Genomic DNA, 9,385 nt, shown 5'->3' with positions numbered 1-9,385 from the left:
CACACCACCACCCCTTCTGTGCTGCCTGTCCCTTCTGAAGAGCCTATAGCCAGACATTGCAGCACTCCAGTCATGAGAGTGGTCCCACCACGTTTCCGTGATGGCAACCAAGTCATAGCCTGCCTGCTGCACGATGGCTTCCAGCTCCTCTTGTTTGTTACCCATGCTGTGTGCATTAGTGTAGATGCACTTCAGTTGGGCCATTGCCTTCTCCCCTGGCCTTGTCATTGTTCCCCCTGGTACAGCTCCAACAAGCCTAATTTCAGCCCCATCCCCCTTCTTTCCTAGTTTAAAGCCCTCTCAACGAGCCCTGCCAGCTCCTGGGCTAGGATCCGTTTTCCTCTTAGAGATAGGGACCAGTCTGCGGTCACCAGGCCGGGTGCTGAGTAAAGCGCCCCATGGTCAAAAAAACCAAAATTTCTGTGTTGGCACCAGCCTCTGAGCCACGTGTTAATCACGTGGGCTTTCCGTGTCCTCTCTGTACCCCTCCCTGCCACTGCAGGGGTAGATGAAAACACCACCTGTACTCCCGCTCCATCCACTAACCGTCCCAGTCCCCTAAAGTCCCGTTTGATAGCCTTCAGGCTTCTCTCTTCAATATCATCACTGCCAGCCTGGACTATCAAAAGAGGGTAGCAGTCAGAGGGGCGGACCAGGTTGGGAAGCTTCCTGGCAACATCCCTGACCCTGGCCCCAGGGAGGCAGCAGACTTCCCTACGGGTAGGGTCAGGTCGACAAATAGGGCCCTCTGTTCCCCTGAGAAGGGAGTCGCCTACTACGATCACCCCCTTCTGTCTTTCTTGGTGGAGGCAGTCTTGAGGCGTGGAGTCGGCTTCCTTGCCCTAGGCATCCTCCTGGGTAGACTTTCTACCTCATCCTCACCCACCGGTCTCTCAAGCTCCAGGGCCTCAAATCTGTTCGGTAAGGGCACCCGGGAAGGTGGGGCCGGTAAGGGGAGGCGTTGCCTGTGAGGTCGAGCAGAGACCTGTCTCCATCCCTCCTCAACTCCTAGGTCGCCTCCCTCTGCCCGACAGCAACAGGGCAGGGGGTCCACCCCCATTTGGGGTGTCTCACCCCGGTACCTCTCCTTCAGGCCCTGCAGGGAGTCGCTCCACCAGTCTATCTCCCGCTCGCACTCCCTGATAGCCCTCAACCTCTCCACCTCCTCTTTGAGTTCTGCCACCAGGCGGACCAGGTCATCCGCCTGCTCGCACCTCACACAACACGGCGCCTCTGCCTCCCTCAGATGGCAGCAACAGGCTCAGGCAGTCCCTGCACCCAGAGACCTGAACTGCCGCATTGCTGAGCAGGCGGTCAGTCTGGGTGGGTACAGACTTTCTAGAGAGAGCGCTCTGCCTGGTATAAACCTACGCCTCGTCAGCCTCCCTCGGGGGGGCTGCCGGGTCCTGGCGGCTCCCTCGAGTGGCCTCGGTGTTGGAAAAGAAGGCCTGCCTGTCGCGATCCCCCGCCCCGCTGCAGAACGCGTCTGACCCGGAGCCGATCGCCTCGGCCCGTGTATCACCACGTAATATGTATCACCGAGGAGAAAAAAAAAGAACAAAGCCGTGTTTATTCTGAAAATATATCGAATTTAATACACCTGGGATTTCTCAGCAGTGTTTCAAATCAGGCAAGTGGGGGAGCATAATGCAAACTAACAAGATGAAGGGAAAAAAAAAAAAAAAGCTGTGGAAGAGAATGCAGGTTCTGTGTTCTCTTTCCCTCTTTCGGTAGACAGTCCCTCAAATCACCCTGAAGGGAAGAAATATGTTATTTTTTTGTCTGTCTCACCCAAGCTGGATATGATTCTTTTCTCTATTGTGTTTTTTGTTTTAGGAGGCACTTGAGGGAACAGGTTCAGGCACAGGTTACACACAAGTCCATGCAACCCTGTCATCTTCAGGATGACTGCAGGTCACTTGGAACTTGCCATAATGCATCAACTACAAATCTACTTTCCTTGTCTCCAGTGACTCCATCTCCATTTCATGCAACTGCGTGACTTTTCTCAGACTTCTTAGTTGCATGACATTGCCTCCAAGGCACGTGGCCTCCACAGGAACAACAATGGTGCAAGCAGCATGGCTTCTCCATGAACACTTAAGTGCAAGAATGGTGCCAGATTCTCTTCTAGCCTTCCCTAAAGGTTGACTTGAGCAAGCATTTGAATCCACGGTGTGGAAGCAAAACATGCTGAGGTTTGCATTCTGATTTAGGCCCATTTTAAATGTAGTGGAGACAAAAAGAAACTATACCACCCATTCATGAAGACCATGTTGAGTTTGTCCTAAGGCTGGGTCAGACCAGAACTATGATACCCAGATATACCACACAGAACTATGATGCCCAGTATGTGGCTTCTTTACAAGAGGTAGCACTCAGCTACACTTCCAGTTAAAAAGACCTGGGTCCACTTTTCCTTGTAGCATGCCACAAGTCATATGTTGGAGCTTCCTACCTAATGCAAAGTATGCAAATTTTTGCTACAACTGTGACAGAAATGTAATCTGTGAGATACAGGTAAACTCACAAAACTAATCTAGAGTATGTATACATATACACAAACAAGGAAACAAGAAGAGAAGGAGCAGAAGAAAGGTGGAAGATGTTTGTGTCTAATGAGAGAAGATTTAGGATCAGATGAACTGCTTCTTGGCAAAACAGGTCTCTGATTTTAAGTGGCAACCAGAAGAAAAATGTCAAACACTTCTATGGAAAATGCTGCTGTTACTTTGGATTCCCATACCTCCATACCTTCAGGTCTGAACATGAGCTAGATGTGTACCCAGGTGGCCAAGAAGGCCAGTGGCATTCTGGCCTGCATCATCAATAGTGTGGCCAGCAAGACTAGGAAAGTGATTGCTGCCATGTATGCGGCACTGGTGAGATCTCACCTTGAATATTGTGTTTGGTTTTGGGCCCCTGACTACGAGAAGGGTCTTGAGTTGCTTGAGTGTGTGCAGAGAAGAGCAACAAAGCTGGTGAGGGGACTAGAAAACAAGACAGGAGGAACAGCTGAGGGAATTGGGGTTGTTTTGTCTGGGGAAATGAATTCTGAGGGGAGACCTCATCACTCTCTACAACTATCTGAAAGGAGATAGTAAACATATGCCTCTCTTAAAGGTCATCCTAAACAGTGGTCATTCCCTTTCTTGATTGTACTGATACTAGCTTTTGACATCATGAGGCACTGTCCTGCACTGAGGATGAGAACAGTATTTTAATATGGAAAACTGTTCTCCTTTTCATAATTCTGGTCTTACACAGGCATAACTGGCTTGGGTAGCAGAGTTTCTCAAGTGACTAGTATGTGTTATTATCACAAAAATGAGTGTAAGGGAGTTCTCATAGTTGGATAAATTATTTACAATTCTTAATGACTTTTATTATATTATTATTTCTTGCTAGAGCAGCACAGATATACACAGCATACACAGAAATCAGATTTTAAGCCATTTCTAAGATGCTGATGATGTAAAGCACTCTGTTGTCTTCTGAGATGCTGGTCAATTTTATTCTTTATTTCCTCACTATACTGCTACAAAAACCGATACTGCAACTCTCCTTAGAAAAGTTACCATGAAGCAAGAGAATTAAGGGTTCCTTAGGAATTACAAATAGATTTTAGTATGCACATGGAACCAATAATGCTCTGAAAAATCATCCAAGGAAATAATTTCATGTTTATTACTGTTGCAGGAATTGTGCACTGAGTATTGCTTGAGCCCACCTAAAACATTCAGAGGTTAAAATTCATGAGTCTCTAGTCATACTGAGTCTGTATGGGGAACACTGCTCTGTGAAATCAAATTTCAGATGGGGCATGCCTCAAATGGAGGGGATTACAGCACTGGTTCTGCCTGTGATAGATAAATTCTGCCTCCAATACATGTGTTCAAGAAGACTTCTGGGGGCATGATGGAATTCCTGCAAAGGGAGCTCATGAAACATCTCTGCTCCCACCTGCTGCTCTGCAATTTATCCCATGGCATGAACACCTTGGAGGCACCAACAGGTTGAAAACTCTACTTCCTAATTTATCTACAATACTTCCTAAATCAAAACTAATGACCTTAAGAAGTTGTCAGGGAAAAACAAAAACAAAAACAAGCAGACTCTATACATTTCTATATCAATGCCAAGACAAAAATTGTGAGAAGCAGGTTAAAAAGAAAGAAGAAAGAAAAAAAAAAGTCTAGATAGATATATAGAGGGAATTAAATACACAATTTAAGAGAAATCATTCTTGGGGAAAAAAAAAAAAGCACAGAGAATGAGTGCTCATTATTTCTAGTTCATTAAAAAGTAATTGTTATATTTTACTCTTCTTAAGCTGAAGATCTTAAAGCACTTTACAAGCATTAGCAAATTAAGTTTCCCGTCATTCCAGGCAGAATGTTAAGTCTTACTACTATCTGCATTGTGTGCATGGGAAAGAGTGTAGACTCTTCCATGAAATTCTTATACAGACATACAATCCTATATAAATCTATCTAACTCATAATATAAGGTTGGATTGAACATTCAGCCACAATATAGTGATCTTTGTTCCTAACCAAGATGCCATAAAAACTTTTTTTCTTTTTTTTCTAATCTCCCACCATTGGACTGTCAATAGTTTTAAAGTAAAGTGGACTCAAGAAGATAAGGCTTTTTAAACCTTTGTTTCAGTTTGTATGCAGATTCAGCTATCTATTTCAAGATCTTTTGCTAAGTCATGAAAACTACAAATACCATTTAATTCTTATTTCAAAACCCTAGATGTAAAACTGATATAAGATCTTATGCTAGAAATTGCAGAATAATTAAGGAATATTTTCCCCTTTAAAACTTTCAAGGAAAGCTTTTCCATCAATACAAGGAAAAGTTTCAGAAAAGAACTTGACATAAGCAGTGAAAACATTTATTTTATTGAAATTTCAATTTTCTATGAAAGTTCAGACATAAAAAACTTAACTAGCTCTGCCAAATATGTAGGTCAGTCTTAGCACAGGTTTAAGTTGTGCTTGACTTCAGTGAGTGGCAATGACACCTTGTGTAGTAGTTACACAGCAGAGACCAGAGGTTTATTTGTCACACTTGTGATGTTCTCCTTTCAAATGCAGAATCAGGCTTTCACATGCTGAAGCAAGGATAATCTAAAAAAAATGAATTGTTGCTTCTATCTCCAGCTCAGAACAGTAGGGGAGAATTTTGCTCATCTTCAGCATCCCTTTAGATATTAAAAGTAAATTAGAAATAAATAAGGTGCTCTATGAGGCTAACCTGAACAATTTTTTTTTTTTTCCAATAGTTATTACTAAGCAAACAAGTCTGTTGTTGGGGAAGATACTGTCTATGAATAATGAAAGGTCTCCTTTTGTATTCAGTTTCTAGATGCCTCATAATTAAATGTTGCTTGTTTATGAAATAATAATAATAATAATAATAATAAAACAAAACAAAACTGCTGACACTGTAAATAAGCCAGAACCAATCTTCTGCTTTCCCAGGCATTACTGTAAGAAAATTAATTCTCTGCACCCAGGAATAAGTCCTCTATCTCAAAGTAAACTGATAAACTGTGTTTCAGCTCCTGTGTAATTAGGAATAATGGCTCCTATTCTTTTGACTGAGTTGCAGAAGTAGGACGGAAGAGTTACCATTGTCTGTTGGGAAGATTTGTGCTTTGTATTATGACCAGTTTGTACTTCTTTAACATGTGAACTCTAATAAAGTAGAGCAGCATCTTTTTTTCTGGCTTTTTAAAGGGAGCTTGACCTTCACCAACCTTTGCAATTCCCTTGGCTATGACAAAAGGGAGAGTGCCAATCTGTTCATATCAAAGGAGAGGCCTTTTGTCCTGGACATCAGGATATGGTAAGAAGGCATGACCCCAGAAGCAGCATGGTGTCGCTACCTCCTTCCCACTGTAAGAAACATAAACCCTATGCAAAGATGCATCGGATAGGGAATTTAAAGCATCTACTGACCTGTAACTTCACCTTGTAGAGGGCAGATTCATGGGGCAGGAGAAGGAAGATGGCACTGTACTGCCAATGTGCAACGTCTGGTTGATGTGGGATGGAAAAGTGAGTGCTGTGTTCAGTGGTCTCAGAAATATATGCTGATTTCTAACACTTGTACGCATGAATATTGAGGGAGACACTGAAGCTTACCTGTATTTCCTCTTCAAATATGCACTGCAACATTTACAGACTATATGATGTGGGACACTGTCCAAAGCAGCCTGACTGAATCTTCAGATGAAGTTTCATAAGCCTTTTGTATTGTCAAAATAAAAATATATCTTGCCCAGGTCATCCCTTTCATCAGAAAATTGATTTATTTATTTAATCAGGAAAAGTAATCAAATTTTGCCCAACAAAATTAGTTCTTGAGAAGCCCAGGCAACTTTCCCCCTCTATGGTTGTTCCTCAGAAGGCTATCTGAGCAATCAAAACCAGAGAACTTTCATAATTCTAAAAATGAAAGCTTAAGATCTTAGGAATACACAGTAACAAAATATACAAGAAACACATGAATTCTAAATAAAATTGAGGTTGTAAATCTTCACTAAACCACTCACTTAGGCAGTAATTTCCAGCATGAGCAGAGGGAGTTCACACTGGTTCTTTACGTTTGAGTTTCTTTGTAAAGGTAAAGTACACTTATGGAACTTCCTAAACCCATAAGCGCCTTGTAGGTATCAATAGAATGTTTGTAAAACTTCAAGGTATGCTTCTTACTACCTTTTGCTACTTGTTTTCAAACTATATTGGTTTGAGGATTCCTGAATGCTTTTCACCAGTGCTCATATTCCTTTAAGGATGTCTTAAATATAGAATGTCACATGGAGAGGGAAATAAATAAATAAACAAACCTAAATACCTGTTGCATTTTTTTACTTTTTTAATGTCATCTTGTGTTGATGTCTTCAGACATGGACTTTTAGAAGCATAACCCAAAGTCTGAAAACGATGTTTACAAACCACTACCTAAGTGAGTCTTCTCTTTATAGTATTCTTCTGTCTTTACAGATGACCTAAAAAAATATTTTATTGTTTTTTAAATGGACAATCATGTTACAAATCTACTAGAGACTAATTATTCTTATAGTAGCATTCAAACTACTTAAAAAAATAACCTTTCAAACCATTTTGCATTTGGACCAAGACAGTACAAGATCTCTCTGTAGTTTAGAAGACTCACCAAGCTGCAAATTGCTCTTAATCCTAGATGGCCATAAATGTTTATCCAGTGGTACCGAAATTCTAGTATAATCTTTGAAGCCTTTGGCCTTTTACAGCTTGAGTTAACAAGTGGAGCTCTTGTGCAAATAAGGCTATCAATAGGCCAGCACAATGGTTTCTTACCAAAATCTTCTGATCCCTCACAGAAATACTGTAGCATTACAGCTGTAATTCTACTCAATGCTGGAATCAAACTCAGCATATCAGCAGCAGATCAGAGCTGAGAGATAGTTAAGAACAGCTTTTTTAATGCTTCTGTGCTGTGATTTGTCTTGCTTTGCATTTGAAGCTGAATTGGCCCTGTCTCTGACCTTAGCGTCTCCATCTGGGGATTCATATCATAGACCAGATGACATGATTGCATAGAGCTAGAGCTTTAACAGCTTGAACAGACAAAGCGTCTGGAATCAGATGTGGATTTTATATACAACATGCCTCAAAAGACAGTAGGTGAATCCAGTAATCTAAGACTGTCAGGCTACTGGGACCCAAACTCTTCCAAAAAGGAAGATTTGGGGTGTGTCTGCACTCATAGTTCAAGAAGAAAATACACTTAGTTGAGGGCTGAAACAAAATTCCTGAGTTTTACTGTTTAGAGTAGGAGGTTACTGTGGGGATTTCTTAGGCTGCGATAAATAAAAGCCCATTAGGTTTCTCCTGGTGTCTAGAAGAGATTGACTGAAGTTGTACAGCATAATGGAAAGCTGGCTAATCAATACTGTGTTATTCTTCAATTTAACTATACTAATCGTGCACACTGTTTTCATTTGTGTCTGAAAGAGAAATAAAAAGGTGTGAACATCGATTCCTGCTAAATAATAACATTATGAAAGAACACTATTTAGGCAACTCTCGGTTCCTTGCTATTGTTCTAGAAAGTCAGCCTTGTGTAGAGGCCTCTTCTGCTCATTACCCATGAAAATGAAGACTTGCTAGCCATGATGTACATCCTGCTTTGATAGCAAGGTAATATTTCCATGTACCCATGGTGACTGCTTGAGTGACTGGGGCAGGTAGCAGGCTGGAAAATTAAAATATACCTCAGTGGGTAGTAATAAGTTCTTGGCCAAAGACACAAACTAAAAACTGACTCCTTCCAACCCCTGGAAAATGATCCCAGCAACTTAAAAATGATGGTCTGCTTGCCTCCAGAAGGCAGCATGATACAGCAGTTAGAGAATCAATTGCTGATGAACTCATTCCAGCTCCTTCTTAGTGCTTAAGAAGTGTATAACAAGTCAATATTTGCAAATATATATATATATAACTATATATTATATACAAGTCAAAGACAAACAAAAAATAAATAAAAATAAAAAGGGTGCCACATGCCACAACTCATTCGTGCCTCAAGAAGTATTATGGTCAAAGAAAACTCCTGAAAATAAGTTTTCATTGGACCAGTCAAGCATCATGCTTTCTGTGAGGGATTTGTGCACCTGAACCTCACATCAGCCACCAATACAACATGAGATTTTATATCACCACAGACTGTCTGTTGATCCATCACAAGACTGCTCCGTCTCACGGCTCTGTCCCTGTGCACCAGATGGGTCCTAGCCACTATTTCCCATGTGGGTATGCCTCACTATCAGTCAGAGATGTGCAAGAAATTCATTATAGCATGACTTTTATCATGTGAACTAATGCAGTGCTTTGAAAATTCAGTCTCAGCTTTATTCATATTTCCATTTTGCTGCCTTTAGGGAATAATGTGAGCCTCCAAAGCCATTTAAGCAAGGAGGATTCATAACACCTAAGTAAATAAGCCTGATAATAAATAATAGGAATAGTAAATTATGAAATAATGGTCTCTTAATAAGCTAGGTGCTTGTGTGACGTTCATTGCCACTATCCTGCTGACTTCAATGGAGGTACACCATTTTGAATGGCTAAGAGTTTGGCCCACACTTTTTATAAAATGCAGTAGAAGTTCAAGATAACATTATAATCAGACATTAGGGAAGGTAAAGATGCAACACAGGCAGCAGCTTTTCACAGAAGGGACCCTATTGCCTTTAAAAGCAGTGACAAGAATCCCTGACCTAAGGATAACTATTCCCTATTTAAAGCACTTACTCACCTGTCTGTTTCCTTGCACTAAAAAAAAATAATAAAATAAAATAAAATAAAATAAAATTAAATTAAAATAA

Source organism: Anser anser (genome assembly GCF_964211835.1).
Source record: "Anser anser genome assembly, chromosome: 2".
NCBI classification, from domain to species: Eukaryota; Metazoa; Chordata; class Aves; order Anseriformes; family Anatidae; genus Anser; species Anser anser.
The sequence above is the reverse complement of the archived record's forward strand: the minus strand, read 5'-3'. Positions refer to the sequence as shown.